General features: G+C 35.2%; 1 protein-coding gene across 2 annotated transcripts in view; it reads left to right on the forward strand.

The window, feature by feature from the left end:
* tsl (membrane-attack complex domain containing protein torso-like) overlaps positions 1 to 27,692 on the forward strand; it is a 134,858-nt gene that overhangs the window by 49,089 nt on the left and 58,077 nt on the right. The window lies entirely within an intron of this gene.

Genomic DNA, 27,692 nt, shown 5'->3' on the forward strand with positions numbered 1-27,692 from the left:
TAACTGTAAATTTGGCGCGGAACTGTTCACCAAGCTAACGGATATTTTTTTTTATTACAAGGTATAATGAAGGACGAGTAAAAAATGCGTTACTAGGCTTGAAAGCTGACGATAAGTTCAGTAAAGCCTCGGAGAGGTCTCTTACGGAAGAAGCAGCTCTAGTAGGCATTCAGGAAACGGAAATATGTGTCCAGGTGTAGTAAATAAACCAAATTCAAAGAGTTCCTCGGCATCAACAAGGACATAAAAACCAGTAACATGAAAGCCAGCTAAGCAAAGGTCAATCCAGCATGCAACCGGATGCAGAAGGCGAAATGAAGCGACGTTGAATAGTAGTGGCAGTGCGCATGTGCCATTTTTCTTTGTGGTAAAGGTCATTCTCCAATATCTGTCCATATAAGGGATATACTTGTAATAGCTGTAATGTTAGAGGTCATGTGCGAGCAGTATGTAGGAATGTAAACAAATATTTGAACTCCTTGGAAACGGAAAATGTGACCTGTTCTGAGTCTGGACACTGAACATGATGGACCTATTTATATAGATATTCGGGTTGAGGGTAAAATGCTCAAATTCTAGTTAGATTCAGGTGCAGCAGTTTCCGTTATACCAATTGATGAATATAATAAATATTTCAAAGAATATTCATTATATCTAAGTGATATTTCGTTAGTAAATTTTTCGGGAGACAAAATTTATCCTTTGGGTAAAATCACTCTATCTGTTGAATTTGATAAGAAGGTTAATGATTTGGATTTTTATATTATGAAAGGTGATCGTCCAGCCTTGTAAGGGGGAAATTTCATCAGAAATTATAACACAGGATTCGGAACCATTCATTTTGTGAATAATGATTTATTGGATAAGGTAATGAAAGATTTTTCAACTGTTTTTTCTGAAAACTTCGGAACATTCAACAAATTAAAATTCAAATTGAATTTAACTGCTGCATCTATTCCGAAATTTCACAAACCTAGACCGTTGCCATTTTCCTTGAAGAGTAAAGTGAAAATCAAGTTGAATAGATTAATAAGAATATCATATCACCGGTAGAGTTTTCTGAGTGGGACACTCCTATAGTGCCAGTTCTAAAAAATGATGGAGGAGTGTGTATTTGTTATGATTACAAAATAACGATCAATTATTATATACTGACATGAATATCCTTAACCGAGGTTTTGATTTCGAGATCAAATATGTGAATACCAGTGAAAATATAGTTGATTTTTTGAGTAGAGTGCCAATGAACGAAATAGATTCAGAACGCGAGTCTGCCGATTTGATCGATGAAGTCGTTGATATTAATTTCATTTCTTTAAATTCTGAAATTTCCGTAAACGTGAATATTGTACGAAATGAGACACTGGTGGATCCGGTTTTATAGAAAGTTTCAGAATATTTGAATACAGATTGGCCAAGTAAAATTGATCATGAGTTGAAACCCTATTTTCATAAGCGCTTGGTTCTGACCAATAGAGAGGACATACTACAGTATGGGGTCACAGGGTTGTTATTATCCGTCTCCACTACAGTCATTCACTATAAGAGAATTACACAGTGCACATTTGGAAATAGTTGAAACGAAACTTCTAGCTCAATCACAAGTTTGGTGGCCATCGTTGAATTGTGAAATTGAATAAATATAGTTTAAAAAACACACTTTTAAAGAACATCGAAGTGAAAAGTTGAAAATATTTTTTTTAAATAAGCTTAAAACAATATCGAACGAAACATACTAGTATTATTGAGAAAAAAAGCGACGGGCGCTTGATATACAAAAAATATGGCACAAAGCGCCCACGCTTTTTTCACAATAATACTAAAATTTTTCGTTTAATGTTGTTTCGAGCTAATATAAAACGTGTAAAAAGAATTTTTTTCTAATAGTCTTGGATGCATTCTCGAAGTGGATCGAAGTTATATCAATGACTTCAATAACAACGTCTTCTACAATTAATAAATTGGGAGAATTTTCTTCACGATATGGTTTACCTAAGACACTTGTTAGTGACAACGGTCCGCAACTGACTTCAGCGGAATTTAAGCATTTTACTCAAGTCAATGGCAGTCAACATATAACTATTCCGCCCTTTTTGGCACATTGCAGTGGCGCTGCTGCAAATAGCATGAAAATTGTAAAACCGTTTCTTATGAAAGAAATTCATTGTGAAAATATTACCATTATCACTTTCAATCTTTTTTGCTCACATACAGAAATACTGTGCATTTGTCAACAGGAGAAACTCCTGCAAAGAACAAGATTCGATAGAAACCTGAAACCTTACAAAATTCTCAACAAGAATCAACAGATTTTGACCAGATTAAATGTAACTTAGGTAAAGCTTAGGAAATGAATAAAAAATATTAGGGGGGGGGAAGAAAGCTTATGTTTTTTTTGGAAACATTCTTCTAGCTGAAGACTATCGTAATGTGAAAAGCTCTTGGTGTAAAGCAAAAATAACATGAATTTTAGGTAAGAATTTATATCTTGTCAAACCTTTAAATTCAAATAATATTCGGAAAAGACACAGCAATCAGATCAAGACGATGATTTATAAAACAGATTACAATCCGGATGTTGAGGATAAAGTCAAATGGAATACTGATCAAGGTGATATTGATAAGACCTATTACTTATGAAAATGAAGTGGTTGGTAATGATGATAATATAAATGCTGAGAATTTTGATAACAGTATGATCAGACCAAACATGGTATCACCGCCATCACCAAGCACTTTATATATTCGTCCTGTACGTAACAGGAGAGAACCTGATCGATTAAGATATTGACTTTTTATATTGTATATATTTATGTATTTATTCCAATTTCATATCGGTAGTGTGCACATGTTTCTCCATCACGACCCGAAAAGGGAAAAACGGCAGAGACTTAAAGGTTGTATATCTATTTCTAATTCTCAATAGAGGACTGAAGTTTCAATGCAATTCATTGTCGTTGCCGTTGGAATTCGTTCAATTTTAGCATTTCAATTTTATTATTTTTACTACATTCTTGCGGATTATTTTAATATTCACAAGTCTGCGGAGGTATTTTTCGTGACATTTTGAACTAAACTTATCTGTAGATAATTCGTTTTGCGAATGTCAAGCTGTGATCTACAAACCCCTTGAATTTCTTGAAGTGGTAATACTTGTACATCAAGTAACTCCTCTACAAGCTGCTCCGGTCAAGTACAAGTGCTGAAAATTGCAAAATTCCATATATTCGCTTGGAATATTAATTTCTGACAAATTGAGTATAAAATAATGCAATATCAAAATATATTTCGGTCCTACTGAAAAAAATTTTCTCATTTTCAATATTCGGTTGGTTAGAATTGGTTTCCCATTTACCAATGAGCTATATATTAAAATTTGTTATTGCCTCAATAATAATCGTTAGAAATGTTTATCGTTTCTTACTCATGTATTGACTGAAATTGATCTTAATATACGAGTATTTCTTACTTTTTGTGTATTGAACTTGGAATGAAGTTGTATCAAGTTTGATTTTACTTAATAAATAATTTGTTATCGCTTTTCATACATTTCATACCTTTTTGCTAAGTTTCATCTATGGTTTGGTGGTGGACGGACATCCTTCTACAAACAAGGTACAAGAACGTCATTGCTGAGATCGGAACTAAATTTGTTTAGTGATTATCCGCCTTCTTTGTATATGCAAGCATGACAGTGAAAGTGTAATAGTAATAGCAGTAGGACTTAGGATGGGTTCATCTATTTGTTTGCCTCATACTTGTGTTTGCGGTAGTATAATTGATGAGAAAGTTACACATGGTTTGAGTTGCAGGAGAAGTGCAGGGCGTACATCTCGACATCACCAAGTGAACGACATATTGAAATGAGCTATGTTGTCAGCGGATGCTCCTGCAATTCTGGAACCCTTAGGTACCAGTCGAGATGATGGTAAACAATCAGATGGTAATTCTCTCATACCATGGAAATACGGTAAACCTGTGGTATGGGACTTCACTTGCGTTGACACGGTTGCGGCTTCCCATCTAGCCGGAAGTTCGAAGTCTGCTGGAACTGCAGCGTTGTCTGGCGAGGAAAATACCAAAATCTTGGTAACAACTATCTGTTCCATCCAGTAGCGGTTGAAACTTTCGGTGTTTATGGCCTGGAGTCTCTGTTATTCGTTCATGAAAGATCACCGATCTACCTCTTTTTTAATAGAAATAATTAGTATTGCTATTCAACGTGGCAATGTTGCTTCGGTCGTTGGAACTATTCTTCCTTCACATAATTTTGATGAGATCATGCATTGCCCTAATTTCAGTACGGATCTGAAATATCTTCGAAACAAGTCGAGATATATGGATATTCATCAGTCTCCTATTAAGGTTAATTCACAAGTGATTGATCCACCTTCTTCTTTTTCAGTTCGGTCAGTGGACTCAGATCATTCTTGCCCCCCAAATATGAGTTGCCGTCCTCGTACTTCTGGTTCCCTTTCAGTGGAAGAGCTTCATGAAGCAAGAGTCGAATCGATCCCTCTACGAAACCCCTCTTCACTTGGAAGGATCGATTCCAGATTGAGAAATGGTTCTTATGGAGATTCTGTGATACGTGTTCTTCCTTAAGAATCAGTAGAGAGTTGTCCTGAAAATCTAGAAAAGAAAATTGGATTGGATAATTTGGGAAACACTTGCTACATGAATAGCATTTTTCGAGTGTTGTTCATGACGAAGAATTTCAAGAACGAGGTTTTAATGATGAACGAGAACGGGAATGTTTCCTACTTATTCATCAAACTCAAACACCTGTTCATGCAGCTGCAGTTTCGTAAGAACGTATCATCTTTCCCTCCAACCAATTTCCTGGAGTATTTGAAGTCCACTAGATACTCGTTAGGACAACAAGAGGATTGTTCCGAATTCTTGGGGTTCTTGTTGAATACTCTTCGTCAGCAAAACAATACTCCTGACCGCTCTGGATTGAATGATTCCGTACAGTCCATCTCGTCTTATGTTTGTGAATCTTTTGCTGGAAAAATCCTCACTTGTTTACTTTGAAGTAAATATTCAAGAGGTAGCGAAAAATGTGAATTTCTGGAACTTCATCTAGCTTTTCCTAATGTGACTAATAACCAGTCCGTGCAAAGCTTATTGTTAAATCATCTGAAAATGGAATTTATAATAGGTGATGATCGACTGTATTGCTAAACATACACCAAACTAACTGACTGTTCTAAGGAAGCAAGTTTAGCTGATGCACCAGTCAATCTAATAATAACACTGATGATCTTCAAACAAGACTCAACCTCTGACGGAAGCAAGAAATTCTTTGGAAGGTTCGAAATAGATGAACATTTCAATCTAGCAGACCACTATTATAATATTCATGCAGTCATTGTTCACTGTGGTTCTGGCGTTGAATTTGGTTATTATTACGCCTTGGTCAAAGACGAAACGGACTAGTTTAAGTTTGACGATAGTCGTGTCACGAAGTGTTCTGGAGATGCATTGAATCTATTCGAGTCTCTGGAGACACCCTACATTTTGTTTTATGAGAGAGAGGACATTGGTAGATTAAGATCTTCAGATGATGTGGTGCTGCAGGTTTTTCCGGGTTTTCCTGCAGCTGAAAAAGCAAATGCGCCACTGGAATCAATGTAGTCGCCCCGAGCGCCAATTAATTTTTTTTGTTGTTTTTATTTTTATAATACTAACCAAACACTAACCAAAATTGTGAAAGTGTTAGATGTTTTAATAGAAGTAGATTCATTCCCAATTTACGCCGGTTGAAGACTGGGGTGGACCGAATGTCCACGTGGGAGTGCAAAAGAGGAATTATGTAACACTTACTTGCATTTACGTCGGTTGGAGGCCGAAATAGACCGGATGTCTACGTGGGAGTAGGATATCAAATTGAGTATAACAGCAGTCTAAGTTATCCTAAGAAATGTATAATTCAAAAAAGGACATTGTAACAAGTAGTACTCCCAGGACTAAGTCCTTATTACGTATTCACGTAATGAGAAGGGTGTTGGGTATAAAGTGTCCAAGAGTTTTGTAGAGAGAAAGAGAGGGGCATACCTTTTTGCTGTGCTATTCAAATATTATTCACTTTTTCATTTCTATTGCTTTTCAGATATGTTTCTATCTGTCTCTTTATTTTCATTATATCTTAGACTAACGAATGAAATCTTAACATTTTGTATTGCTTCGCACAAGGTTTTCTTTTGAAACTTTTCTAATCTACCTCGTACACCACACTAATCGAGTAATCCACAATTGATGTTGTGAAGTTCATGAATGTAGTCATAAAGTAATTGTCGATTTATTCAATTTCAATCTTCGAACTAGAACTGTTTTAGTATTTGATTTGGTAATTATGGTTATTACCAGTAGCCATTTCATTATAAGAGCCGTCTTCATCAAAGTGCTACTACTTGCGCAATATTACGATGATTACATAATAATTATCCATAGAAAAGGACAAAATTGATAGTAATCGATAACGTTTATCATACGCTTTTGTGTCAAGGATTTGTGTAGTAGATATATGATTTTAAATAATTTCAGATTTACAAAGTATAACCAAGTAGTTATTGGCGTCTACAATGACAGTTTCTGGATCATTCCCAAAACTGCTTATTTGAATGGTTTTGAATTGTAAGAAATGTGAAAACGTTTATTTAATTTGGATATGTGAGAAAAATATTTTCATTAGACACGCTAAAAGTTGGGATTCTACCCATTAAGTGGAGAATCATTCAATGAGTAGAATTACTTTCACCTACTTTCTCTTGAACAAAGCCATTTAGATTCGAAATGACATAATTTATCCATCTAATAAACCATATATCTTAAATAAATGAAATTCTGAATTTTTTAATTTCGATGCTATCAAATATCTAAAGTAAAACTGAAAGTTCTGATTACTTGCCACCTAATTATTGTTGCAATTTTCCATGTTTTCTTTAGGTTACGCATCCATTCAATTCATACAACCTTTCGGAAGAATGTACTCGATGTCCTCTTATCCATAAGTCGATAGTTTTTCAGTTACTTTATTTTATCATTGATTAAGGTGTATCCCATTTGAAGCATATGTTTATCTACCAAGTATTTAATATGCGATACCTGTGAAATTTCCAATAAACAACTTGTTTTAAATTGAATTGGTGCATTTTTCCTAATGAAAGAGCTATGAATTTGTTTTTCGCAAAGAGTATTGTGATAAGTCTGTAATCAAACTCATTCAATACACATTCAATTCAATCGAAATAAGCGGCATTTGAATTAGTGCACTTTTGCCAACGTAACACAAGTCGATTCATTCATAGAGTATGCTGAATGAGGTAAAACTTCGACGCTCAATTCGTTTGATTTTCGAACAGTGGTTTGTGAAACGTGCGGACGAGCGCTGTCATGGAGCAATATCGGATATCTTCTGTTGAACAGTGACGTTTGCTGCTGACGCAATTTTTGGTACCTTTCATCGATTTGTTCACAATAGGACTCTGCCATGATGGTTCGGCCTAGTTGCAGAAAGTTATAGTGGATTACACCTGCCGCATTTGGTTGGCTCATCGGTGTCCAACCACTGTCCTGAACGTAAAGAATCCACTTTTCATGACGTATGACGATCCGATCCAAAAAAGGATAGTTTTGGTTGCGCACAAACAAAGAATAACAGACCTCGAAACGTGACTATTTCTGTCAATCGTCCGATTCGTAGGGCACCCACTTTTCGAGCATTTTGACTCCTTCTATACGTTTTAAAATATCAAAAACTGCATGGGAGCTGCTGCCCAGTTCTTCTGCCATCGCACGCACCGTTTGTAATGGGTCAGTCTCCACCAGGGTCCACAAAGCCTAGTCCTGGATTACTGGCAGTGCGTATGAAGGCACTGTTCGGAAATTTTAATGATAACACATTGCCAAATGCTTCGTTCAATTCAATTCGTAGACACAATTTGCTCAAAAATCGCTCAACGACATCATATAGTAATAATCTGAAAGGAGGCAAAAAAGTCAAATTTGGAAGAAAAAATAACAGCATCAATGTATGAATCTATCGATTAGTGTATACCACGACATAGTAGAATGAATATTTATTGAGATATGGTGCAACAAAAATATATGACATTAAAACGGAGTAAACTTTTGAAACAACTTAATAATTGGCTGGCATTATTGCGACGTTTTTTCCATTGAATCATTTTCGTTTGTTAATCATCCATTCAACATAAAAAAAGTGGCCACTCTGTATACATTAGAAAAAATATTTGGATGTTTTTCTTAGTGTACACTTACTTACCGGTGAACGTTTTTTTTCTAAGAATGATATTACGTTCTTGTACGAGACACTGCGATGTAAAATAATCTCATTTTGGCCATACGGTATTTGATGAATGATGAATGAGTAAAAATATCAATATGAAAACTTTTGAAGGATATAATCAGTATTTCTAATAATTTTGCGGATATATGTTTCAAGTTCATGAAACGAAATTTGATACGATTGTTATACCAGTGTATGAAGTGGAAAATTACAACAATAATGCCATTATTAGTATCATCGAAAATCTTATATCGTTCATGAACCTTGACCTCGGCACATCAAAACAACGCATATATGTTCGAATTTGCAATAATTGTTGAATTATCTCAATTGGAATCTATCAAATAGTTTTGTTGATGAATTTGAAGTTTCAAATGGGAGATAGACTAGTTGACTCCAAGGGGAAATGTTTATTGATCAGAACAGTGGAGTAGAATACGAGGTTTTGTCAAAATAACCACAAATTTAAGAAGAAAGAAGGAAATGCGCAATTTTATTTTCCTGTTAATCCTGGTTGTTTATTCTTCAAGTTTTAACAAAAACTCATTTATTCAGAATATTTCTGTCGAAATGAATGGATAAAAGAAGAAATCAAATGGTACGAGGTTCGAACAATCGGCCACAGAACAAACTCTACAAAATACATATATTAAATTGAAATACAAAACATTCACTGTCTCTTATCGGAATTAAATACGACAGACATTTGTGCAAGTTTCCTCACAAAAGAAATTCCTGTAGGTGCTTCTCCTTCGTCATCAATCGAGTGATTATCTACAGACCAGTTTTGAGAATCACCCCTCATCATAGGTCATTTCGAATTTTTATTCAAAATATTCATTTTCTCAGTATTAGTACGAAGCCTCTGCCTATTACTATGAAGAAGTTCGTCGTTGTCAGCTGAAATACTAAAAAAATTTCAAATAAAACTTATAGCGTTGGTCAAGACGCATATCCAAAACATATTGTTATACAAAATGTCACTTAAAAGTAGCAAAAAGGTAGTTTTTCTTTAAATTACAACTGCGAATAATGAATGTATTCGTCATTAAATTTAGTACATAACACATTTTATTTCGCGATATTGCAAAGCTATTTATAGTTTAATACTCGGAAACGGTACGTAATTGAATTTTAATAACGCATATTTACATTTTTATGAATCTCCAAGGTCACTCGAATTATTCTCTTACAGAAAATTCACTACGTTTTAATCTGATCGTCTTTATGACGTCACCAACTTCGCAGTATTGGAGACGCATAATCTCCTTTTTTTAATAGAACACCATGTATATCAATACCCTGAATTGTTAAGAATCTATTCATCTATAAATCGTAATTATAACTTACTAGTGATCATCCCCGGCTTCGCACTAATAGCACCGCCGCCCTAGTTTAACCCGGGTAAAACTAGCGCCCCAGCTTGGCACAGGTAGCATCATCATATTTCAACCATTTACAATGGATGAATATGAAAAGTAAGAAAATGTTGGATTTTTTATTCGAACTGACACTATAGTTGTTCATGACAAGTGTGAAAGAACTTAGACTAAGATATTAAATATTGTGAAGTTGATGCCATCATAAAGAAGATTTTGTATGAGATGTAATTTAGTTTATCTCAGCTAATAAATACATAATTTTGTTGACCTTGTTGCATTATTAAAATTCATCTATTTACTAGTTACATCCCACAGTATACAGTCAAGTGTATAGTAATATTCGATAAACTGAAAAAAAAAGTATATTTCAATAAAAATGTGGGATTCTTTCAAGGAAAGGAAGGAAGCAATCAATTTTTAAAGGAGTAACTCTATACATGGATGTGTAGACCATGCAAAAAAGTAACTTCCAGACAAATACTGAAAGAAAAAGCCCTCCTGGCACAGCCACTTTCATATAAACATTGAATTACACTAGCGGTTCTCAAACTTGTTTCGTGACGGAACTCTACAATAAAACAATAGTTTTTGAAAGTGTATTCTTTAATAATGAGCATAATAAAAGTACAGTGTAACAGTTACTTATTACTTACAAGTATAATAATACAAAATATTAAAAAAGGAAAAAATCTAACTAATGGGAGACATCAAACTGTTTTCATCAATTGGTTGATATTAGGTTTGATAGAAAATAGTTGAAATTTTTCATCAGTTTATTGAATAATCATCACGAATTCTGCACCAAAAATTATTGAGAGACGTCATCTGAAACAGTGACCCCATACTTGTGTCTGATGACATTTCTAAAAGAGATTCATATAACTCGTTTCATCATACAAACGGTCTTTTAAATTGAAAAAAGTATCTGAAAAAACATTTGTAATTCAACTGTTTTCATCAATTGGTTGATATTAGGTTTGATAGAAAATAGTTGAAATTTTTCATCAGTCTGTTGAATATTCATCACGAATTCTGCACCAAAAATTATTGAGAGGCGTCATCTCAAACAGTGACCCCCTACTTGTGTCTGATGACATTTCTAAAAGAGATTCATATATCTCGTTTTATCATACAAACGGTCTTTCAAATTGAAAAAAGTATCTGAAAAAACATTTATAACTCGGCCTTTTTGAAGTTTTGTCCCGAGACAGCGATCGCACTTATGAAGCAGCAGTGTTTTATGTTTGCTGCCATAATCTTCACACAATAATGATCATTGTAGTGAAACTGATACGAAACTAATATATGATTCATCATACTTGGTTTTTTTCGCCTTCGAAACCGTGAAACTTGACGTCGTTGTATCATCGTCTGGATCGGTAGTTGCTGTATTCCGCGCGTATTGCTTTTGAACATTCGGTTTCGTTAAAAGATATTGTTGCAACACATTTAACGTCTTTAAGCCACAGTTCCATTCCTCTTTATTGATAATGTTAGATGTCAGGCTGGTGGGGTCAAAATAATGCACGATAGTCACTACGTAGAAGAGTTAGTCCAAAGCAAAAATGTACAGAAATGATACAATCAAAATACAGCAGTAGAACAATGAACACTTCTTTCAAGCAGTTAGGTACTTATCGCTCCGAACGCGTGTCTGTGTGTCCCCTCCATGCCCCCTCCCGGATTGAGTGCCCAAACGGTTACTGTGTCAGAACATCCCATCTTGTCCATACACCCCCGCTCCTCCGGAGCGATTCTCAACTTACTGAAGGGCACTTTAGCAAGATTGACATCTGACCTTCTTTGGTCGAAAGTTAGCCTTCAGGTGCTTTTACTTTCTGATCTATTGTATTATTTTATCTTGACGTTCCTAACTGAATTTTTGCATGAGGTCCCCAAAAACTAACCGAAGACTATTTTTAAAAAAGAAATCGCGGTCAAGTATTTCTCGTCGAACCTGAAAAGGAAGTGTTTGAAGTGATATACTTACTGAAGCCACCAGACAGCGACTCTTGGAGGTGGTCGTTGGTTCTGCTTGGTTGACCTTCTATGCTTGTCTGAACGTTAATCTTTTGTCTAGGGTGATTCCCAGATATCTAGCTTCGTTGGTCTACGGAATCTCTTGTCCATTGAAGGTGATGTGTCGTAGTTTATACTGATATTCCACAGGTTGGCCTATTCCTCTAATCTATCTGCCTGTTGCTGCAGGTATCTAGTGACGTGCGCTTGGCTTATTGATCTCGCCAGCAGAGCTGTATCGTCCGCGTAGAGCACCAACTTATTGAAGTTGTTCTCCGGCTGTGTATACCGAGAAGAGGTTTGGCGAAAGGACCCCTGCTTCCAGTAATCGCATGGGTGAGAGTTCTTGTCCTCCTCTACAGCGGCATCGCCTGTCAGCTAGAAAAGACTCGATTAATCTTACTGTTTGTTTCGTTTAGCCAAAGTCCGTCATGCCAAACTCTGTCGAACGCCTTGAAGACGTCTAAGAAAATCGCTTCGGTGTATCCTTTGCCGAACTGTTCATCTGGTAGGATTCCCACTTCGTTGGTTTGGTCCTCTAATCTTTTCAGGATGACACGTTCTGCCACTTTGTTCGAGGAATGAGTTGAGCTGATTGGCCTGTGGTTATCTGGAAATAGGTAGTCACTACGTAGAAGAGTTAGTCCAAAGCAAAAATGTACAGAAATGATATAATCAAAATACAGCAGTAGAACAATGAACACTTATTTCAAGCAGTTAGGTACTTATCGCTCCGAACGCGTGTCTCTGTGTCCCCTCCATGCCCCCTCCCCGATTTAGTGCCCAAACGGTTACTGTGTCAGAACATCCCATCTTGTCCATACACCCTTCTTTCGCTTCGGGATGTGGATAATCGTCGCCTCCATGAACGGGTACTGCTATACCCTTTCGTAGTAAGACTTTCAAAGAACGGTTTGTTATTTGGTCCGGGCCTTGGGCTTTCTGAGTAGCTAGACGTCTTACAATAATCCTTCACTTCCTCGGGAGATGTTGATGCCAGGGGTTGCGCATTGTCCAGTCTCTGTCTTCGAAATACAAAAAATGCGGTGTAAACAATCTCGACTTTATGTTTTGAAGTTAGAGTCGAAAGTCGACTGTTCGCAAATATAGAGTCTAATCCAAAATTTATCAAAGGAACTAGACAAGTAGATATCAGCGGTGACGACATAGTAAATTTGTATAATACGTTCATCCCAATAGCTTGCATCACATTCTTTGGAGTAGCCGAACGCCGCCTTTCGACAAGGCAGCGGTAGCTTTGTCTCGAGCGGCGGCCCGTTTGTGTCGGCTTAACAAAGTATAACATTCATTTGAATGAACAAAGTATACTGTGGTGGGTGTCGACTAATTTCGGCTGCGCCTCGTTAATCGTGGTAAGCCGCGTCAAAACGGTCGACCAGAGAGAGGTGTTTTGAATTTGTTTCTAATTTCTTGCGGACCCCTATAGCGATATCGCGAAACCATAGAGTTCCACGGAAAACACTTATAGTACACAGATATACAAAAAACCTATAAACAGAAGGACAGAACGACAGCGATCAGGTACATCCCTACTAATATTATAAATGCGAATGTAAGTTTGTTTGTTACTGTTTCACGCGAAAACTATTCAACCGATCATCATGAAATTTTGTACCCATGTTCTTGGAGGTATTAGAAGTAACGTAGGATACTTTTTATTAAAACAAATAATTTTTTATGTAAGATAAAAAAATTGTCAAAAAAATCTCAAAATCTAGCTAATTTAACGTCATCTAACATCCCTATCCCTACTAATATTATAAATGCGAATGTAAGTTTGTTTGTTACGGTTTCACGCGAAAACTATCCAACCGATCATCAAATTTTGTTTTATTGAAAAAAACAATTATTTTTTATGTAAGATAAAAATTCTTTATCAAAAAAACCTCAAAATCTAGCTATTTTAACGTCATCTAGCATTCCAGTAATGAAGTTCCAACCCTTTGTACCGTAATACCGTCGTACTGTATTATTCACAGTCACGACAATTTAGTTTCAGCTGTTTGGTATTCTTCTATATTTATTGTTATTTTCTTCTGTCATCCGCGAGCGCGGCCGCAGTTAAAAGATAGTTTTTATTATATGTCTATATATTAACAAATTTTTCTAGAACATATTTTTCTAGAATGGTCGGTTACTACACATTTATCCTTCAGTCCACTCAAACATAAGTGCTAATATTAATTGGAAATGAAATCAGCGAAGAGAAATCAATAAAATACGGGGAACCACAAGGTACTGAACTAGGTCCTCTACTTTTTTCTCATGAATGAATAGTTTACTTAACATCCATGAAACTGTAGGTCAATTGCGAGTGTTTTTAAGGACAAAACGCAAGCACTACAGGAAAATCTTCAAAGCGCTCTCAGAGCGGTGCCTGTGTGGAAGTAGCGATTCACATTGGATTCTAATCGATGGAGATTAAATCCATATGGAAAAACGTTCTCAGGAATGTTATTCCACATAAACACATTTCTCCAGATGAAAGAGTTCTTAAACAGTGAAGTTCGAGGTGTACTGAGTGGAACCTCAAAACGATGAGCAGCCACAGTCCGTCGCGTATTTCTGATATGTACCTCTCTTGGTGGAATCAAATATGTCAAGTCACTTGAACACTTCCCGTGAATTGTATCTAAATCTCCAACCTTTCTTCGATGTTCCAGGCTATCAAGGTTGCACCAGCAATTTCAGAGTATGTTTGGGGGCAGAATTCCATAAATGAGAACAATACCAAGAGCTTTAAAAAGCATCGAAAGTTGCTGAGGTGTGCACATTTTTCTGGTTCGGAACAATGTTTCAAGCTATTGAGAAGCAGCCTTTGCCATTCCAGCGACATGATTGTGCCAAGACATATTGGTGTCCATTTTAACCCCTAACAAACTTATCAAAGCAGAAAGCAAGTGTCTGACCTGACATTATTATATCCTATTCGGAGACATTTATCTTTGCATGTCTTACAGATAGAAGCCTGCAACAAATTTTGCCGATCACATTCCTCTCTCACTTTTGTAAAAATGGTGAAACGTTATCTGAGATCAACTTCGATTCAAGAAAAATTAAACGCTTCAGCTCTTTTGTGCATAGAGCCAGAATTAATGAACAAGATCACATACTTACTTAAGATTACGTTATGTATTTATAATATACACATGTATATACATATATTAATTTTCTACAAATATTTGAATTTTATATGAGTTTTCATTGATGAATAAGCATTTAAGAATATATTTTTTTATTTTATTCATTATCGGATACATCAGTAATCACTATGATTGATTGTAAGACAGAGGCAATAGGCTTATGGTATGAGAAATAATATACATATGTTTTCTAATAAAAATTAGAAAGATATCTAGAGAAAACTGCATCGAGTGTTGTTCCATGCGTTGTGGTAGGCTCATTTCGGTTATTATTCATTTGTACTTCTAAATTATCTTATAGAAAGTTTACCAAGAATTATCCATCTTCGGACGGTACATTAATATTGGAATCTCCTGCTAAAATTAGTGGCAACGTATGATATTTTCCTCCTGAATCTTCAGAGGCTACTCGATCGTAAATGTGTGTTCGCACATCTCTCTCTCTATCTCTCTCTCTCTCGCCTCTAAAGTAATATACACAACGTAATTCTTTCTATTTACCTCCCTCTCCACTTCCGTTCGCCTTGCCCGATCACACTTTTCGTAACTAGTCACGCGTTTGGTCGATCGGTAGCCGGTTGGTTCGACGTGAATGCTTTGTTCACTCACTCAATCGGCCACTTACTGTCACTTACTATTGTCCGTGTTAAAAATCACACGTAAAAAGGTTAGGCCTCGTTGGTCCTTAGCTCAAGTTTCGACTTCTGAGAGTTGACGTTCATAGGGGTGTGACAGCTGGTTAACGAAAAATCCTATTATAAACATATTTTTCAAACATATTCACCAGCTTACTTCCCAAATCAAGCGCACGTAAAGTTTTACTTCAAAAATCGCACAAAAAGGTAATGTAACGAACTTTTAAAATTCGTCAGAGTTGATTATCTCTATTAACTGTTTTTAAGCACAATGAAGATTATTTTTTCACGTTTACCAAATGAACATTATTGCAAAAATCCGCCACTGTGCATATACAGGGTGTAACATAAGTACGTTAAAATATTCAAGTGACGTATTCCTGAGATAAGTTTGTATGAACTTGTGTTCGAAAATGCTTCGTTTCGGAGAAACGGGCTGTTAAAATTGAATTTTTTCGTCCGCTCTTGCAAAAAATAAGTTGTTTGCACAAAATTCGGTACCCGGTTTTTTTGACGTGGGAAATCATAATTTCGTATTGATTTTCATGTAACATCTAGAGGGCCCTAACTTTTTTGGTAGTAAACTTTTGGTACTTTTTATGAAAAAACCTAATTTCCACACCTTTTCCAAGTCAACAACGCTGGATGTGATCGTTTACGAAATACGAAGCATTTTCGGACACAAGTTCATATAGACTTTTTTTCTTAAAATTGTCTATACTTCACTCATACTTTTTTCCTATTCGAAGGAATAGGAAAAAAGTATGAGTGAAAAAATCCAAAAACGAACTTAATTACCATTGTTGGACAAAGTTCCAACAATGAATGTAAAAAACGAATCACAGCTTATTCAGAACATCTGAGAGGGCATTCATTGACTCAATAATAAAGGAGGCTTCCAAAGACGATCCGATGCAAATCCAAGCTTCGACATCGATCACTGAACGCGATTCGTCCTCTTTCTTTCTCTGCATTTTTCACTGCAAGGCAACTAGATGAAACCAGAACACGAATAAAAGTAATCCTGATATTACCAGATACCGTGTTTAGGCCTGCCATAGGTCTCATGAGTGATACTGGGCTGAATAGTGAATGCAATGCTTGGACGCAACTGTCACTGTGGAATCAATAAAATACTTAATCCACGAATTTCAATGATAAACACTTCCCGTTTCATGGGTTTGCAAGAAAAAAAACTAGCCCGCCATATTGTGCGATTCACTCTATTTTATTCAGAGTGACATCATTTTATTTTTCATATTTTTTTCAGTGAATTTTTTCTTTCAATAATCATATAATAACAGTACATAAAAAACTAGTCCGTCATCTTAGGCTGTCCACTATATGGCATGTAGTGTGATGTAAAATAGCTACGTCAGTGCTACGTCACACAGGCATTGCAGAAAAATCCTTAAGACGCTTTTAGAGCGGTGCCTGTGAAAAAGTAGCGATTGACGTTGGATTTGAATCGCTGGAGATTAAATCCATTTGGAAAAACGTTCTGAAGAAGGTTATTCTACATAAACGAAGTTCTCCAGATGAAAGAGTTTTTAAACAGTTCAGTTCGAGGTGTATTGAGTTGAACCACAAAACAATGAGCAGCCACAGTCCGTCACGTACTTCTGATATGTACCGCTCTTGGCGGAATCACATGTGCCAAGTCACGTGAACACCTTCCGTGTAAGTATTTATAGAAAAGAGAAAAATCTCCAACCTTTCTTCGATATTTCAGTCTATCAAGTTTGCACGTGATGTTCGCGTCTCCAATCAGGCCAATGGCTCTTTTTTAGATGGAATCCAGCAACTTCAGGGTATGTTTGGGGGCAGAGCTCGGTACATGAAAACAGTACTCCAAAGAAGGTCTAATCTGAGCTTTATAAAGCATCAAAAGTTGCTGAGGTGTGTCGCGGCAACTCCTGCGACATGATTGTGCCAAGACATATTGGTGTCCATTTTTCCCCCAACAAACTAATCGAAGCAGGAAGCGGAATTGTCTTGACTTGACATTATTATATGCGGTTCGGAGACATTTATCTTTTTGGAGAATACCGATACCTGGGTTTTTGTGGTATTGAATTGAACCTGGTTACTTCCACCCCAATTAAAATATGCAACCTCCTGCTGCCGGTGAAGATGTGCCCCCGTAGCCGATGTCCTGGAATCCAAATGGAATGACGACACAAGTGTGGTGTCGTCAGCAAAGCAATATATTGGATTCTTGTTTTTTTCCCAATAAGAAGTTAATATACAATAAACAGAGGGTTCGAGACAATATGGAAATCTGAGGAACACCAGCGTTGATGGTGAAAGTATTCGAGAGATATTCATCGACGTCCACTTGCAGGGAACGTTCTTTCAGGAAACTAAAGAGCCATATACAAAAATGATCAGACAAGCCATAGCATCGAAGTTTGGCCAGCAAACCCTCATGCCACACACGGTCAAAGGCCTTAGAAATATCAAGAGCAACTGCTCTTGATTCTCCATGTTTCTGGATTGCGTTATTCCAAATATGGATGACATACAATAGAAGGTCGCCTGTTGATCTTTGTTTCCTCAAGATGTTGAAGCCTTCTCAATATTTGAGGATATAGTGGTTTACGACTTTCTCCATGATTCTTTATATCACTGATAGCAAAGCGACTGGTCTATAGTTATTTGGAAGATTTTTCTAGCCTTTTTTGGCAATAGGCTAAACGCGAGCAATCTTCCAAAAAGAAGGAAAACCACTTTCTTATAAGACTGGTGCGAGTCCAATTGCGTACTTTTTAAGTACAATGACGGTCACTTCATCAGGGCCAGACGCCTTGTTGATATTGAGCTGTTTCAAAATTCGCCTGACTAGACGCTGTCGAAAAGTGACTTCCGGCATTGTGGATTCTAGTATGGGAATAGTGGGTGGTGTCTTTCCCAGAAAATCGACTGTGGAGTGGAACGCAAATTGTTCAGTTAGTAGATTTGATTTTCCTATGGCTGCTGTGGCAATTGAACCATCCGCTTGTGTTAGTGATGGAATTGTGGATTTTGTAAAGTTCTGGTTAACAGCTTCAGCTACCGACCAGAAGGATCTAGACCCGTTGGGATTGGCAAGCAGTTTATCCCTAATTCTTTGATGGTGAAGTTCTTTGCTTTCATTTATCCTAAGTTTGCAGCTGTTGCGAGCATTAACAAACCTAGTTCGGTTTTCGGCACTGGGATTTTTGCGTCACTGCCGGTAGGCGAGATTTTTGGAGACGACAGCTTGCTCGCAATTTTTGTTGAACAAGTTTGCTGTTACGAGATTATTTTATTGAAAAAGAAATATATGCATCCATGGATGATGGAATAACTTCCGTGACTTCAGAAACAGAAGTTGATGGATCTTTAGAGATGAAGCAAACATCTAGCCAGGGAAAATTTCGGAAACATCTAGCCAGGGAAAATTTCGGAAATGGTTTTGAAGGTCCTCTCATTCAGCTGATCTGTAATGCCAAACTTTGCGCGGCTTAGATTGTTCCCCAACTTTCATTGGTAATTCACTCAACACGGAAATGAGTTTGTGGTCAGAAGATCCCAATGGAGACCTCACGGTGACTGTGTAAATTTTTGGATTGGTTATCAGTTATAGATCAAGAAGACTAGCATATTCTCCATCACGTTCAGGAATCCTGGTTGGCTCATTTAATCTGAGTACGTCCGCTGCTTATTTCAAAGCTTCAGCTTCGCGACATTGTTCGTCGTTGATATTTGAAAATTTGGGCCATTCGATATTGTGGACATTGAAGTCACCGAATATGCAAATTTCGGCACTGGGATGATTGATTTGCAGAAAATCAATAGTCCCTGCAAGTGAAGAGAATAGTGATATTGTGTATCGTTAGGTGGTCGATAAACGCAGCATATGAATTTGGTGTTCTTCTTTGATATAATTTTAAACTACATCACATCAAAGTTTCGGGGTTCCAGCATTTCCTCTCGTTGACAGGGGAGATCGCTTCTGATGAAATGATAAAAAAGATAAAAAGTATGCAAAATTTTACCTAAATAAATGAATCGGTTGAGGATGACAGCTTCAACCGAGGATGACAGCTTCAATAAAAACTTTAAATATAAACGAGTTGCCTGATAGGAAAAAAAATTAAAGAACAGAAATTAAACTACAATCATATGAAATTACACATAGTAGAAAAGAGACAACTATAATGTTTCAAATATATATTCATGATGAATAATGAGAAGATTGAAAAACTATTTATAGAAAAATCCAAGACCGACAAAGAGGATACCAAGCGTTTAACGAGACAGCAATTATAGATGTTTACACCCCGAAAGTATTTTAGTGAGAATCCGAAAAAACATTTCTTGTTTTTTAGAAAATAATGTCATCTTTCGAAAATACGAAAGCAATGAAACTGATCGTATGATTTTGTCAAGGTAAAATGATTTATTGAAAGAATATATTGGCATCATTTTTCTGGGGTAATTTTAAAATTCTAGAAGTAAGAAGAAAGAGTTGGACAATTACTTTTCGAAGTTCCTTGTACAGGACTAACTCAACTGATTGGCTGTAATTAACGATTCAGGACTGCAATGATGGGTATGATATTATAAGAACTCAATTGTATTAAGTCAACACTCTCATATACTAGAGTAGTTTCTCATTAGAAAACGATTGCCAGAAAATCTATAGTATGTCTATATGGAGAATGAAAAGAAACTTTCCCATTGGGTATATTTTACGCAATACAACTAACATTATAGCACCTTGTTTGGCAACAAACTCAACGTTTTCCCCAAACAATTCGACTGAATAAAAATATGCGATAATATAACTGTTCCTTTATAGAACGAAAAGTTTCACTTGTATTACATACATATTATATTACTGTTTATGATTAGCAGTACTTCGATATGCGTCAAACATTCAGTGAAGCTATGTTTATGAATCTCAATTATCGATTATTGATATGGTATATCAGTAACCACCGTCAATAGTAGTCAATTTAGAATCTATTACTCGTACTTGTAACTACTTTGGAAACTTGTTTGTTTTCAATCACTGAGGTCGTTTCACTCGAATATTCGAGAGTGACCTTTCAACCCACATCATGCGAATAATCTAGCAGTCCTTAAGGATAAAAAACTACATACAGATACTTGGAGAAAGATATCTGAGTCCTCTATTAACACATTTGGGATACTAGAACCGCGTTTGTTTTTATTTTATCTCGTGTCAAGGTGTTCACCGATCACAATTCGGATTCTTTGAAATTGTCTTATAAGTTTGGGGGATTTTTTGTATTTCATATCTATATTCAGACCATTTATCCCAATTTATGTGTAGAGAATTATCAAACTAGTTAGTAGTCATATGCGTATTGATTCGCCTATAGGTTCTTCAATAAGTTCCAAACTCATAAATTATCGAGTTCAATCAATGACTCAAAAATTCAATTTGGAAACAGTAATTATATATTAACTATAATAATTGATTATCGCTTGAAAGTTAATTCACTAGTTCACAAGAGGATGAATGATATCAAAAGATTGACCTGAATAAAAATGAAAAACTTTATTTTGAGAAAAATTTGGAAAATTTTACAATTACGATCTGTCTAGAAGTTCTAACGGAATATTTTGAATTATTGGGAAATAAAGTTTTTGGCTTCTACTACTCCATCTTGTACAAAAAAAAGGATGAGGGAGTCTTCCAAAGAAAGGAAGGAAGTAACTCTATACAAGATGGAGTAGTAGAAGCCAAAATGTTTTTTTCCCAAAAATTAATCACTCCTAAAGAATATAACCCCTTCAATTCAAATTTTGAATTACTTTACAATTGGAGTATCATTTAATTAATTTATAAAATTATTACAATGTGTTAAAACAACGATAAAAATAAAATAAATACAACAATAATAATTAATTGGCGCTCCGGGGCGACTTCATTGGAGTATAAACTGCCTATAGAAATTTATAGTCAAACTGAAGTTGAATAATCTTCGGAAAGGCTGGCATCGAACCTGCATACAGTTTGTCGGTAATTTCATGCTGAAATCATGCACAAAAGTAACAGAGACTGAAGAAAAAAGCCCTTCATATAAAGAAGTAGGAAGCCACAAAAGTTTTCAACAAAAACCAATCTCTGTTGAAAATCAGCATCCTCTGAATTTTAATGAAAATCCCATGGCTAAGGTTGAATCGAATAAGCGTATGAATGTTTTTTATATAATGAGTACCTAAACTTGTACACCTTAGGGATGATAGATTTTCATGTTTGTGAATTTATATACCAATGCTCTTTTATATTTTACGTTGTGAATGACATCTGTTTCAATTCCATAACGAATTTTTGGAATATAAACTGATTGGGAGAAATGTTTATATCAAGTAGTAGGCAAATTTATTCTTGAACATCATTTACAGTTAACATACAGTTTGACAATTTTATTACTCTTTGTGTGAGAATGGGTGCACCTAAGTAACTGAAATACTTGTATTCAATGATGACATGTTATTCTCTATCTCTATACATACATTTCGATTCATGATTTTACTAAATTAATGGATATTGAGAATGATGAAGAGATTGCTGAGCATCGTTTTTGTTTAGCCGAAAAAATCGAGAAGTTCGGAATTGAGATCATGAATGCTGTGATTGATTTTTTGAATGTATTGAGATTGGAAATATTTCTTATGCTGTCTGGTAGAAGTTTGAAGAATTTTGGACCATGATGGAATATGTATCTCTCTGTGTCTCTCTTATTAAATGCTATTAGGTTTATGGATGAATTAGTGACGAATCATATTTTTTTTGTTTATTGATTGAAGTGTGAATTTGTTTGTATACAGCCAAGTTTAACATTGATGGATATAGAGGTTTCTCGTTTTCAGTAATTTCGGTCCAAGTTTAAATTTATTTCCTTGTTGAAAAATATCTTTCAATAATGTTCTTCAAATAATATTTATCTATTGAATTCAAATGAAACGCGTCAGTCATGTCTATTTATAATTCATCTCATTAAATAATGAATTGTATAAATTATGGCCCAACAATTCACCTTCAGAAAACGAATATTCATAAAATAGTCATTTTATGCGATCCATCTCGTTATTAAACTAGATTATTGTTTCTTTCGTCTTCTAATCACCATATTTCTGATCAAGTAAAAAATTTTTGCATCTCATTTCTAATGTTGAAAATATTATTCTAGGATTTTTTTGATGAGGCAATATTTATTATTTGAATATACAATTGTTTTTTTTTACTTCAAGAAAAAACTTATACAACTAAACCTGTCACTGTTTTTCATTTAGTTGCACATTTTTCAACACAATTATTTTCGATTTTCTGCAATACATATTCATCTGAATGATGTCTTTCAGGAAAAAAAACATTTTGGTTTTCTATTCCACCATCATTTAACAAAGCCCTCAAATTTCACTAGTTCGGACTTCCATTGTCTACTATATAAAATGATTTGAAATCCCTGAAACAAGTAAGTAAGACGATTGTAGATACCAACAATCGAAACGTCGTGAACTAACGTGACTTGGGAATCTCTACATTTTTTTATTTTTTTTATTATTTTCTTTTTTCATTCCTTTAATTTTTATTTATTCAATTATTATATTTTTACTTGTAGGTTATTTCACTATCATTTCATTTCAGGTTTATTGTTGCTTAATATAATTGTTATTTTCAACTATTCTTTTTTAATTATTCTTTTTTACTTGTTTCAGGGATTTCAAATCATTTTATATAGTAGACAATGGAAGTCCGAACTAGTGAAATTCATCACGAAACATTGTCAATCACATTCAAACAAAGCCCTCAAAGTTACAAAATGAAGAAGATTTTTCTTCGATAACTTTTGAAGCGAATAATCAAAATCAACCAAATTTTGGTGTTTGACTAAATAAATGAATTGCGTTGATAAGCTTTCATGCAGGAGTCAAATTGTTGTGCTGCAAAGTCAGGAACGGACTATTTTCGATAATTTACATCTCAAAACATTGAATTGACAGATATTTTCCAATAAATCATTTATGACGATACCTAGTTCCTTTTCTAAACCTTCTTCGTATTATAGAGCCCGAAAGCACGATTGATGGTGGTTGGATTCGTGATTCAGATAATGTCCCGTGTGTGTGGGTTTTCGGTATACGGGTGTTTCCCTCTTATTGTCAGTCACCAATACGTCTAGGAATGGTAATTCGTTGTGGACTTCCGTCTTCATTGTGAAAGTGATGGAAGGTCTTACGCTGTTGATGTGCTTCAGGAAGGTATTTAGTTCTGTATTCCCATAGTTCCATTTTATGAAGGTGTCGTCAACGTATCTCAATCAGACTCGAGGCTTCTTGTGAGCCTCTTCAATGGTCAGAGCTTCAAACCACTGCAAACTGAGATCATCCACAAGAAAGAACACTGGTTTAGGAAAACATTCGAAGAAGCCAACAATGCATTTAGCCAAACTAGCGTATATATACGCAACATATGGAAACCCATAATCAAGCAGAAAACGGCCAATCGCCGCCAATCGGTCAGCTCCCGCTAAGCCGGTGAAGTGGTATGAGGGAAGAGGGGAAAGGTGAAAGCACACACACAACCTATAAATAGTCATCTCTCGTAGGAATAAGTTCAGTATTAGTTAGGGAAGCTATGGATTATGCTATAGACGCCCCCTCCCGATATAGAAGACCCCCCACACTCTGTCGAATGAGGCTTCTATGTCATCCGTTAGAAAATGAATAATTTTTTCATCCATCCCACCCCAGCCCCATCATCATCTCCATCAGTCATATGACCCATTTGTCCCTCTGACAAACATTAGTCAAATGGGTAAGGGAGCCAGGCTCCAACCTGTCCAAAATCAAGATGGCTGTCACCGAATAAGTTCAGTTATCACCCGAAGACCGTTGTGGATACTAACAATCGAAACGTCAAGAAGTAACTTGGCTCAAAATCTTTTGAGTTTAATTTCTATTTAATTGTTCAGTTTTCAATTGTTGCTTGTATTTTATTTTATTGTAATTTCAGTTCAGGCTTTTTTTCTCAAAATAATTGTTATTTCCAGGTATTCTTTTTATTTTATTGATCATACGTTAAAAGGTAAGACCTCGTTAGACCTTAGCTCGCACAAGTTTCTCAACTCCTGAGAGTTGTCGTTCGTATGGTGGCGACAGCTGATTAACGGAAAAACAGATTTTAAACAGATTTTAAACAGATTTTTAAACAGAGGTTTCAAATCATTTTATATCATATTAGACAATGGAAGTCTGAACTAATGAAACTTGCCATAAAACATTATCAACCACCTTCAAACAAACATTTGAATGTTGGGTTTCATGAGATTCAGATAACACAGCACGATTATTCCACACGTATATACTAAAAATGGACTGAATTCGATTTTCGATATTGTTATTTCAAACACACCACGAATATACACAACTAGATATTCCATTTGTATTATCCCTGTTATGTTATTGCATTAACGTTACCATATTTATTTCTGCTGTGAAAATTTTCATTTCAAATAATGATAGACATCTCATGTCTGTCGTCGAACAAAAAAGCAATTTTATCAAGAACCGTTGCTCCGATCGATTCTCCACACCAGTACTTTTATTCAGAAAATTGTCTGAGTAACCTGATTCTATTGAAAAATTGAAAAATATCTGTCATTTCAAAGGTTTGGGGTGTGGACCATCGGGGGTAGTCCGTTCCTGACTTTGCAGCAAAACAACTGACTCCTGCATGAAAGATCATGAAAGCAATTCATTTCTGCAGACAATCACTGAAATTTGGTTGATTTTGAATATTCACTTGAAGACTTATCAAAGAATAACATTTTTCATTTTGTAACTCTGAGGGCCCGTAACATGGTAACGAAGGATTTTAGGGACAAAAGTTCAATGAAGTACTGGTGATATTTTGACACCAAAAGAAGAATTTTTGGGACTTTCTGTAAACATCTATGATCTATTAAAAAAACAGTAATCCAATATTTTGATTTACTAAACATGTTCACTTGTGTCTACAATTATGCCCGAATAGCAGGTACCAATTTTATATCTCAAGAGATTTCAATTTCGATTATATAAACAAATTCATAATTTTGAAGAAAATTTAAAGATAATTAGTTTCCAGGTAATAGAAAAAAAATTAACCAATTCATCTGACTTTTATATCCATTTTTGAGAATAGTTTTTCTCTGATTTTCTTCAAATATCACAAATCGTTTCTCACTATATAATTCCATAAACATAAATATTTGTAATTCATCTTGCAATAAACTTGACACTTCATATGAAGTAACTATGTAAAAACTTGTATGGTTTTGAAAATATTCAAAACTTTTCTTATAGTTAAAAAAATTGCTGAAATGAAGCTTTCACCCCTTGAAAAGGGTGGGTCTATGACGTATATTTCTATGAGACAGTTTGTGGACTATAAAGAAGCAAAATTGCAAAACATGAGTGTTTTTTTATTAATTTCTTCAATTTGAAATGATTTCGTATGTATGTTTAATTATGTAGAATCAGGAACCATTTTCATGTTCTGTATGTCCTTAGCTAGAGTCAAAGTAACGTCATGTTGGCCGGAATATATTGGTCTGGAATTCTTTGATTTACTCATATTCATTTCAACTTTTGGTTGTGAGCTTTTTCTTTCCCTGTTCTTTCCTTTTTTAATTTGTATTGTGTATATTTTTAATGACACTTCCTATACAAATTTTTTGGGCTGTAAATAGAGAATTATTATCATTAAATCCCGATAAATTTTCATGTGAAACCAAATTGCCACTCAAAGAACAACTTCCTATGCATTTCAGATGTACTGAAAAGGTAAATCACTCCATAAATTATTCTTTGAACTCTGAACGTGGCCACACTAATAGAAGTATTGACCTAACCGGCTCAAGTAATTAACACTTTGGACGCCAGATTTCGAAGGTCTTTTAGGAATATATATCTCATCAATAAACTGAAGTTTATTGTCAGCTTCTTCTTGTACTCCTGTTAGATTCCTGAGAGATGAATAACACTGGCTGCGTGACGCCCAAATTAACTGAGTTTCCCACCTGCTGGTTAACATAGTGGACTGGCTGGAATTTTGGGCGAGATTATTTTGCTTTGTTATTGAAGGAATTTCACAGTGTCACGAATATAACCTGACAATATTTTATCTAAGGTACAATGTGCCACTGAATGAAGATGAATGTGAATACCGTAATAAAAATCCCCAATCTATGTACAGATTTATGAAAAACTATCATTTTGGACAGGTTATTTTTTGGAAGATCATTGAGTTACAACTTCTGAATTATTATATATGCAAATGAAGAAAAAAATGTATGGATGTCAATGACTTGTGTTTGGAAGAATACCTATTTCCAAAGATAATTCATTCACCAGCAAAAAGGAAGAAAATGCTTTCTGCTTATTTAACATTCCTTTCTATTCGTATGTGAGAATGATCTGAATACGTTTTTAAATATTTTGTTATTATTCTCTAATCATTTAATGTCACGACACTGGCTTGGAGTTATGCAAATTTATACCCATACACAAACATGGACAGACTTGAACAAGTGACAATCCTGTGATCACAAAATTTGTACCTTGGTTTTTCTATCTATCCAATATCTATCGACAGTGCTAGACTCAGTACCAAAATTGGAGATTTTGAAATCATTAAATATGATACAAACGTTTCAGATAATTCGTATAGATGAAATAATCTTATATTAAATATGGCATGTGCTAAAATTTTCATATTTTTCAGATTGTGGAAGGTGAGAAGGTTAACAAAAATTGTTTTTCCTCCACAAAAAATTATTTTCGTTCAATAGAATATACCTATTCCTGATATATTTCTGGCAAGGTCTTAGATTTGTACCAAGTCTGAAATAGTACCTTGGGATTTTTTACAATATCGAAATTAAAAAAAACTCTGGATGAAAACGTTTTTTAATGGCACGTACAGTGCAATATATTATCACCTTTCTCAAGTTTTATTTTGCATTCGACAGTTATGAGAAAATTATGAAAAGACTATGATTAGTTTTCAGTAGTTTCCATTTCTTGAAGACGCCAACTCGATTGATGAAACGCGAGTCGACAAGAGTGTTTTAGTTCTGGTGTTTGTTTGAAATGTTGCTTTTTACGTTTTTTGTGAGATACTCTTGTACATAAG

Source organism: Leptinotarsa decemlineata, unplaced genomic scaffold, assembly GCF_025532065.1.
Source record: "Leptinotarsa decemlineata unplaced genomic scaffold, Ldec_3_MD MMD2_P_RNA_scaffold_6, whole genome shotgun sequence".
NCBI classification, from domain to species: domain Eukaryota; kingdom Metazoa; phylum Arthropoda; class Insecta; order Coleoptera; family Chrysomelidae; genus Leptinotarsa; species Leptinotarsa decemlineata.